The sequence below is a fragment of the Hypanus sabinus genome, chromosome 1 (genome assembly GCF_030144855.1).
Source record: "Hypanus sabinus isolate sHypSab1 chromosome 1, sHypSab1.hap1, whole genome shotgun sequence".
In the NCBI taxonomy this organism is placed as follows: Eukaryota; Metazoa; Chordata; class Chondrichthyes; order Myliobatiformes; family Dasyatidae; genus Hypanus; species Hypanus sabinus.
Window position 1 is genome coordinate 8,878,822 of NC_082706.1, and position 9,046 is coordinate 8,887,867.

Sequence of the window (9,046 nt, forward strand, 5' to 3'; positions counted from 1 at the left end):
GAACTTACTCCCCAGAACGTAGAAGATTGAGGGGAGATTTGATAGAGGTATACAGAATTATGAGAGTATAGACAGGGTAAATGTAAGCAGGCTTTTTCCACTGAGGTTGGGTGGGAAGGTGAAAGGTGAGAAGCTTGAGGGGCTCATGAAGGGAAACTTCTTCACTCAGAGGTGTGGTGAGGGTGTGGAACGAGCTGCCAGTGCAAGTGGTGGAAGGGAGCTCGATTTCAGGCATTGAATAGAAGTTTGGATGGGTACGTGAACGGGGGCGGGGTGTATGCAGGGCCACAGTCCAGGTGCAGGTCGATAAGAGTGGGCAACTTAAACCGTTCAGCACAGACTAGATGGGCTGAAGGGCCTGTTTCTGTGCTGTACTTTTCTACGCTACGACCCGATGACTAATTGAAGTCTCCAAGTAAAAGGAAGGATGGAATTAAACGATCAGGGGTGCAGAAAACTAATTTTATGTATTGCGACCCGGCAGTGCAGTGGCTAGTGTAACACTATTACAGCACCAGCAGCCCAGGTTCGATTCCCACCGCTGTCTGTAAGGAGTTTGTCCGCCGTCCCCGTGACGGGGAGGATTTCTTCTGAGTACTCCAGTTCCCTCCCACATTTAAAAAGGACACACGGGTTAGTAGGTTAATCGGTCACGTGGTAGGGGTGGGGCTCGTTGGGGCGGAACGGCCTGTCACCGTGCTGTATCTGTAAACAAAGCAATAAATTAAAAAAAAAACATTGCCAGAGATGTTGCCTTGATTGGAGGGCTGGGACTACCTGTTCTGAGGAAGGCTGGGGAGCAGGGGTTCCCAACCTGGGGTCCTCAGACCCCTTGCTCAATGGTATTGGTCCACAGTATAAAAAAGGATGGGATGTCCTGTGGCAGGGGTTTATAGATTGGGTGAATGGTCACAGTCTCTTTCCCACAGTAGGGGAATCAAAAACATGATGGCATAGAATATAGAACATAGAACCAGCTAAAAAGCAAATCAAAAACACCCAAAATGAATCCCTCCATCTTCCTCACATTCATGTGCCTATCCAAACATCTCTTAAAAGCTTCTAATGCATTTGTCTCTACCACCATACCAGGCATCCACCACTCTCTGAGTAAAAATCTTACCCCTCACATCCCCCTTTGAACCAACCCCCTCTCATCTTCAATGCATACCCTCTGATACTCCCTGTCTACTCTATCTAATACAGGCATCCGTTAGTCTCGAGAGACCATGGATCTGCGCCTGGAGTTTCCAGGGCGCAGGCCTGGGCAGGGTTGTGTGGGAGACCGGCAGTTGTCCAAGCTGCAGGCCGTCCCCTCTCCACGCCACCGATGTTGCCCAAGGGAAGGGCACTAGGACCCATGCAGCTTGGCTGCCGGTGACGTTGCAGAGCAGTTAAGTGCCTTGCTCGAGGACACAACATGCACCCTCAGCTGAGGCTCGAACCAGTGACCTTCAGGTTACTAGTCTGATGCCTTATCCACTAGGCCACGTGCCAACACTTAACGCCTACTCTATCTATGCCTTTCTTAATCTTATAAACATAGGGAGGTGGGTGGATTGAACGAGCTTCCAGAGGACACAGTTGGGGCAGATACAATATTTCTTTAAAAACATTTGGACGGGTACCCAGTGGGAAAGGTTTAGGGTTGGAGTTCACAGTCTATTTTTTTGTCATGGACCAACACCATTAAGCAACACCAGGTTGGGAACCCACTGCTTTAGGGAAAAGAGAACCAGACTAAAATTATAGATAGGGATGGGGTAAGGTGGGGGACAGGGGTATCAACGGAGGTATCAACTCACAGACCTCTGTTGATACCCCTGCCCCTCACCCCATCCCTGTCTACTTTTTCCCTCTCACTATAATCTCCCCCCAGCCCTACCTTTCTTTCTCTTTTATTTCCCATAATTCTCCACCTTCCCCTAGCCCATTTCCCTCCAGCCTATCACTTCCCAGCTCTCTACTTCATCCCTCCCCCCACTTCTTAACCCCCCCTTGACCATCCCATGTTACCTCCCTCCTGATGAAGGGTTTCGGCCCAAAACGTCATCACTACCTCCTCCCACAGATGCTGTCTGGCCTGCTGAGTTCTGCCAGCATTTTGTGTTTTTAATTATTTCCAGCGTCTGCAGATTCACTCCTGTTGCCAATGGAATACGTATCTTGGTTGGCATGGACGAGATGGGCAGATGGGGGGGTGGCGGTGGTTTCTCAATGTGCTCTATTACTATATGAGTTATCGATGGTCATGATACAGTTCATACTTGATTCCTGGACTCTGCTCGTTCAGCTGGACCACGGGCCAGAAGTTGTAACTGATATGCCTCAGTGCCTTGTATAAAGACGAAGAAATTAAATTGGGTTCCTGTTACTTAGTGATATTCAGTCTCAGATTTATTTATCACGTGTACATTGAACCATGTGAAATGTGAAATGTGTTGTTTGTGTTAGCAACCAACACACCCAAGGATATGCTGGGGTCAGGCACGATTTAACCTCCTCTTTACTTGTTACTTCATGATCTCACTTTAAGGGCCCTTTATCTCATTATTTCATGGTCTCATTATTTATTGCTGTTTATTTATATTTGCATTTGCACAGTTCGTTGTCTTCTGCACTCTGGTTGATCTTTCACTGATCCTGTTATAGTTACAATTCTATAGATTTGCTGAGTATGCCCACAGGAGATGAATCTCGGGGTTGTATATGGTGACAGATATGTACTTTGATAATAAAATTTACTTTGAACTTTGAACTTTGACATGTGAAGTGTTGCCACACGTTCCGGTGCTGACATAGCATGTTCTCAATGCTCAGCAGAACAACACCGAACATGACAAGTGACAAAACACCAACAGCAAAAGCAAGCCCTGTTTCTCCCCCCACCCCACCCACCCACCCACACACACACGTACACAGTCCTCCAGCTCCATGACAACCATCTTTGGCCTCCAGTGGACTTGTGGATTCACAGACGTGGGGTCTTCGATTCCCTAATAGTCTTGCAGAGATTCAGTTTGACCCACGTTATGTACCCAGTAATTACTGACGAATCCCACCCTCCACCTCCCAGTCCCAACCCAGCGATGACAGAGTCCCGCAGGGGCAACCTCTGATCTTGCCCAGGGTTAGAAACATAGAAACACGGAAAACCTTCGGCCCACAATGCTGTGCTGAACATGTACTTACTTTAGAAATTACCCAGGGTTACCCATAGTCCTCTATTTTTCTAAATTCCATATACCAATCCAAGAGTCTCTTAAAAGACCCTATCGTATCCGCCTCCACCACCGTCGCCGGCAGCCCATTCCACACACTCACCACTCTCTGTGTAAAAAACTTACCCCTGACATCTAATCAGTACCTACTTCCAAGCAATTTAAAACTGTGCCCTCTCATGCTAGCCATTTCAGCTCTGGGAAAAGACCTCTGACTATCCACACGATCAATGACTCTCACCATCTTGTACACCTCTATCAGGTCACCTCTCATCCTCTGCCGCTTCAAGGAGAAAAGGCCAATCCAGGCAATTTCCTTGTAAATCTCCTCTGCACCCTTTCTACAGTGTCCACATGTTTCCTGTAGTGAGGCGACCAGAAATGAGCGCAGTACTCCAAGTGGGGTCCGACCAGGGTCCTATACAGCTGTAACATTACCTCTCGGCTCTTAAACACAATCTCATGATTGATGAAGGCCAATGCACTGTACGCCTTCTTAACCAGAGTCAACCTTCACAGCCATTTTGAGTGTCCTATGGACTCCGACCCCAAGATCCCTCTGATCCTCCAAACTGCCAAGAGTCTTACCATTAATACTATATTCTGCCATCATATTTGACCAAAATGAGCCACCTCACACTTATCTGGTTGAACTCCATCTGCCACTTCTCAGCACAGTTTTGCATCCTATCGATGCCCCACTGTAACCTCTGACAGCCCTCCACATTACCCACAATACCCCCAACTTTTGTGTCATCAGCAAATTTACTAACCCATCCCTTCACCTCCTCATCCAGGTCATATATAAAAATGATGAAGAGAAGAGGTCCCAGAACAGATCCCTGAGGCTCACCACTGGTCACCGACCTCCATGCAGAATATGACCTGTCTACAATCACTCTTTGCCTTCTGTGGGCAAGCCAGTTCTGAATTCAAAAGCAATGTCCCCTTGGATCCCATGCCTCCTTACTTTCTCAATAAGCCTTGCAATGGGGTACGTTATCAAATGCCTTGCTGAAATCCATATACGCTACATCTACTGCTCTTCCTTCATCAACACGTTTAGTCCCATCATCAAAAAAATTCAATCAGGCTCGCAAGGCACAACCTGCCTTTGACAAAACTATGCTGACTATTCCTAATCATATTATACCTCTCCAAATGTTCATAAATTCAGCTTCTCAAGATCTTCTCCATCAACTTACCAACCACTGAAGTAAGACTCACTGGTCTATAATTTCCTGGTCTATCTCTACTCCCTTTCTTGAAAAAGGGAACAAATCCACAACCCTCCAATCCTCCGGAACCTCTCCCGTCCCCATTGATGATGCAGAGGCTCAGCAGTCTCCTCCCTCACCTCTCACAGTAGCCTGGGGTACATCCCGTCTGGTCTTGGTGACTTATCCAACTTGATGCTTTCCAAAAGCTCCAGCACATCCTTTTTCTTAATGTCTATATGCTCAAGCTTTGCGGTATGCAGTCATCACTACAATCACCAAGATGGATTACATTATTCCGACTCACGAAGGAAGAAGGGTTCATTAACTGTGATTCCACAGAGCTGTGTACTTACAGAAGTTGTGCATGGAAAGTAAGGGGAGTACAGCTCACATTTTCGCTAATCTTAAAGAGTTGACCAACTCATGACCTGGGCTTTGGTGGACAGAAGTAAACGGGCAAATACTCACCTTCATCTTCACCTTCCAGAGTTTCCCTTCTAGGGAATAAATTCAGTATTGGGGGGGAGCACAGCACAGGATTGAGATAAGCTGCAGAAAATTGTGAACTAAGTCAGCTCCATCATGGGCACTCACCTCCCCAGCATCCAGGACACCTTCAATGCCTCAAAAAGGCAGCATCCATCATTAAAGACACCCAGGACAGGCCCTGTTCTCATTGTTACCATCAAGAAGGAGACAGAAGCCTGAAGGCACGCACTCAACCGACAGCTTCACAAAGATGAGAAAATCTGCTGATGATGGAAATCCTGCTGAAGGGTCTCGGCCCGAAACGTCAATTATTTACTCTTTTCCACAGACGCTGCCTGACCTGCTGAGTTCCTCCAGCACATTGTGTGTGTGGCAATGGACAGCTTCTTCAAAGGTTTCAAAGGTACATTTAATTTAATGTCAGAGAAATATACATACTGATCTGCTTTTTCTTCGCAAACATCCGCGAAAACAGAGGAGTGCGGCAAAGAATGAATGACGTTTAAATGTTAGAACCCCAAAGTCCCCCAACTCTGCCATTCGATTTCTGAATGGACATTGAACCCATGAACACTACCCCACTACATTCTTTTTCTTTCTTTTGCACTACTTATTTAATTTAGCTTTTTAAGTATATAGATACTTACTGAATTTACAGATTATTATTATGTATTGTAATTTACTGTTGCCTCATAACAATAAATTTCATGATGTATGCCAATGATATTAAACCAGATTCTGATTCTAAAACAACTACATATTAACTATTTGTCACCCAGCATAAACAAGTTTGTGCCATTTTTCTTGTTTTCATGCGGAACAAATTAAGCCTGACGGTGTTGTTCTGACAATTAAACTCAAACTCCTTGCAGATATCCCAGTTTTATTTTGTCTTGATAATATTGAAAGTTCCATACCCAGGCCATGATCTCTTCTTGGTGCTGCCTTTCTGCAGGAGATACAGGAGCCTCAGGTCCCACAACATCAGAATCAGGAACAGTTATTACCCCTCAACCATCAGGTCCCACACCACCAGGTTCAGGAACAGTTATTACCCCTCAACCATCAGGCCCCTGATGGTGAGATGGCGGTGCGACTAGTTGCAGTGGCTATTAATGGGTTAACAAACAGTGCTGCTGTTCTGCTTAAACGTACTTCTAATAATCACAAGATTCTGCTGTACATTAAGAACTCAAAGTACTGCGGGTCTCCACCATCAGAGAGGTGCTCGCTGGCAGAGATAATGAAGGAGCTGCTGCCTGAATCAAGTGAGGCTCAGAGTCAAATAATGAGTGGCCGCCATGGTGGCTTTTGTGATCACATGACCCCTGTGGCCATTGTTAATCTGGCAAGCTGCAAGCCCGATTCACTGATCTATTGGATGCGAGCAGGGGTGGATGACTGGGAAGCTCCCTGCCTTGCTCGTAGTAAGGACTAGGCCTCGAGCCATGGTGTTGCCTGTTTGCAGCCACTGAAGTGACGGGATGAAGCCGTTACGCTTCAGCGGGTGCGGTGTGGTGCAGTGTCCAGCATGGAGCCAGCGGTGCACACTCACAGGGTTTTGCTCGGCGGAAGACAAGCTCTGTTGTGGTCGATTGCAGATGTTTTGGCGGCACTCGGCGGACTCGGGCCTCAAGCTGTGGGGTCATACGCCAGAGGAGAGGCGTCCGAGGCCGTGGCTCTCTACCAGGGGTCAGCTCAGTGCAGTAGTGGTCAACTGAAGATTTTAATTTGTGCAGTTGCTTTTTTACTAATATTTTATATGTGTTTGTATCTGTGAGGACAGTGCCTCTAAGCCATGGTATCACCTAGCAGATGTCGGGGCCGGGTGAGGGATGATCTCAGTGGGCTACGTGGTCTGGACAATATAAATGCAGTCCATATATATACTCTGGACTATATACATGCCGTCCATATATATACTCTGGACTATATACATGCATACTCTGCATTGTAATTTTACTAACATGTCTATGCGAGGACTGGGCCTCAGAACCGCGCTATCATCTAGAATTTTACTGATACTCTATGTGGGTTTGTTGACCTGTATGTACGTGGCCTGGGTATCAAGGTGTGGCGTCATGGCGGGTGGGGGTGGTTGGCGCGCGACTCTTTGATTCCTCGTGTGGGGCCCGGTAATGTGCTTTCGCACCTTGGCCCTGTAGTAACGCCGCCTCGTTCGGCTGTATTCATGTCCGGTTGGATGACAGTTAAACTTGAACTGAACCTCTGAGGACAGCTCCGATCTGATTCCACACCCACGGACTCACTGTTAAGGATTCTACAACTCATGTTCTCCGTATTATCTAACTCTCTAGTGACCGGTTTATTTTATTTGCAGTTTGTCCTCGTTTGGTTGTTTGTCAGTCTTTTGTGTGTAGCTTTTCGTTGGTCCTATTGTATTAATCTGTTCTACAGTGAATGCCTTCAAGAAAATAAATCTCCGGGTAGTATATGGTGACATATACGAACTTTGATAATAACCTTACTTTGAACCTTGAACATAAGGGTCTGTGAAGCATCAGGCGCGCGATCTGACAGGGCAGGGGAACTTGCGTGGGAAGAGACGATTCAAAAACTCTTCATGTTCAGATCGCAGAGAGATTTTTGAAATCAAAGATAAACAATTTTACTGCATTACTCAGAAGCATTATCTTAAATTTTCAGAGATAACCATCTGGTAGAAGAACTGTTAATGTCTTTGAGAGCAAACTACGGCAACTCTTACTCCGTCGGATAATCTCGATTAGTTGGAACTACAACACTGGGTGGCCTCAGACTTTCAAAATGACACCAAGCTGACAACACACACACACACGTAAACACACAAAATGCTGGAGGAACTCAGCAGGTCAGGTAGCGTCTATGGAGGGGAATAAACGGTCGATGTTTCAGGCCGAGACCCTTCTCGAACCTGGCACTGACCAGCAACTGTGGGAAGTATCGGTGTGCTATGGCTATGAGTCGTTGTTGGGAGCAGAATGAGGCACATTACAGTGCAATATTGTGTGTGATCCGCTCCACACTCAGTGGCTACTTTATTAGGTACACCTGCACTCCTGCTTTTTAATGCAAATATCTAATCAGCCAATCATCTTGGCAGCAACTCAATGCATAAAAGCATGAAGGCATGGTCAAGAGGTTCAGACCAACTATCGCAATGTGGAAGACATGTGATCTAAGTGACTTTGACCTTGAAATAACTGTTGGTGCCAGATGGGGTGTTTGAGTATCTCAGAAATCACTGATCTCCTGGGATTCTCTCAAGTTTATAAAGAATGGTGCAAAAAGCAAAAATCAGCCGGTGAGCGGCAGTTCTGTGGGCAAAAACTCCTCGTTAATGAGAGAAGTCAGAGGAGAACGGCCAGACTGGTTCAAGCTGACAGGAAGGTGACAGCAACTCCAATAACCACTAAATGCGCAACACAATGAACCTTGAAGTGGATAAACCACACAGAACCACACTTGGTTCTGCTCCTGTGCCTAATAAAGTGGCCACTGAAGGTATATCCAGCTCGTAGTGCCTCAGGTCTTGGAACACTTCACAAAAGAGCATAAGATTTGTAATTTAAGTACAAAATCCGTTATGTTTTATATAGAAATATTTGATGAAACACTTCTGAACCTTACCTTCTAGTGGCTGAAACATTTACTCTCACCTCTACATTTAATTATTCAGTTGTCACCCAAAATTAATGAGCTTGTGCCGTTTCTCTGGTTACAATAGGGGCAAAGTAAGCCTGAACATGTTATTCCATTTACGATTATAATTAAACTCAAGCTCTTAATATATAAAATAAACCATCACATCAAATTCCTTCTGTCCCCTTGCTTGGAATGCTACATGGGTATACACAGAGGGGCTTGGATAGACTGGACATGGAAAGAATGTTATCCTAGATTCTCCTACATATAATCACATCCTTTTCATGTCCAGTCTAACTAAGCTCCTCTACGTATACCCATAGGGCATTCCAAGGAAGGGTACAGAATGAATTTGATATAAAGGTTTCTTAATATTAAGAGTTAGTAAATGTTTATTGTTAGTAGGAGAGTCTGGGATAAGGGTGGTAGGGTCCCTGCCAAAGGAGGTGTGAGGTGCTCCTTCCCTCCACT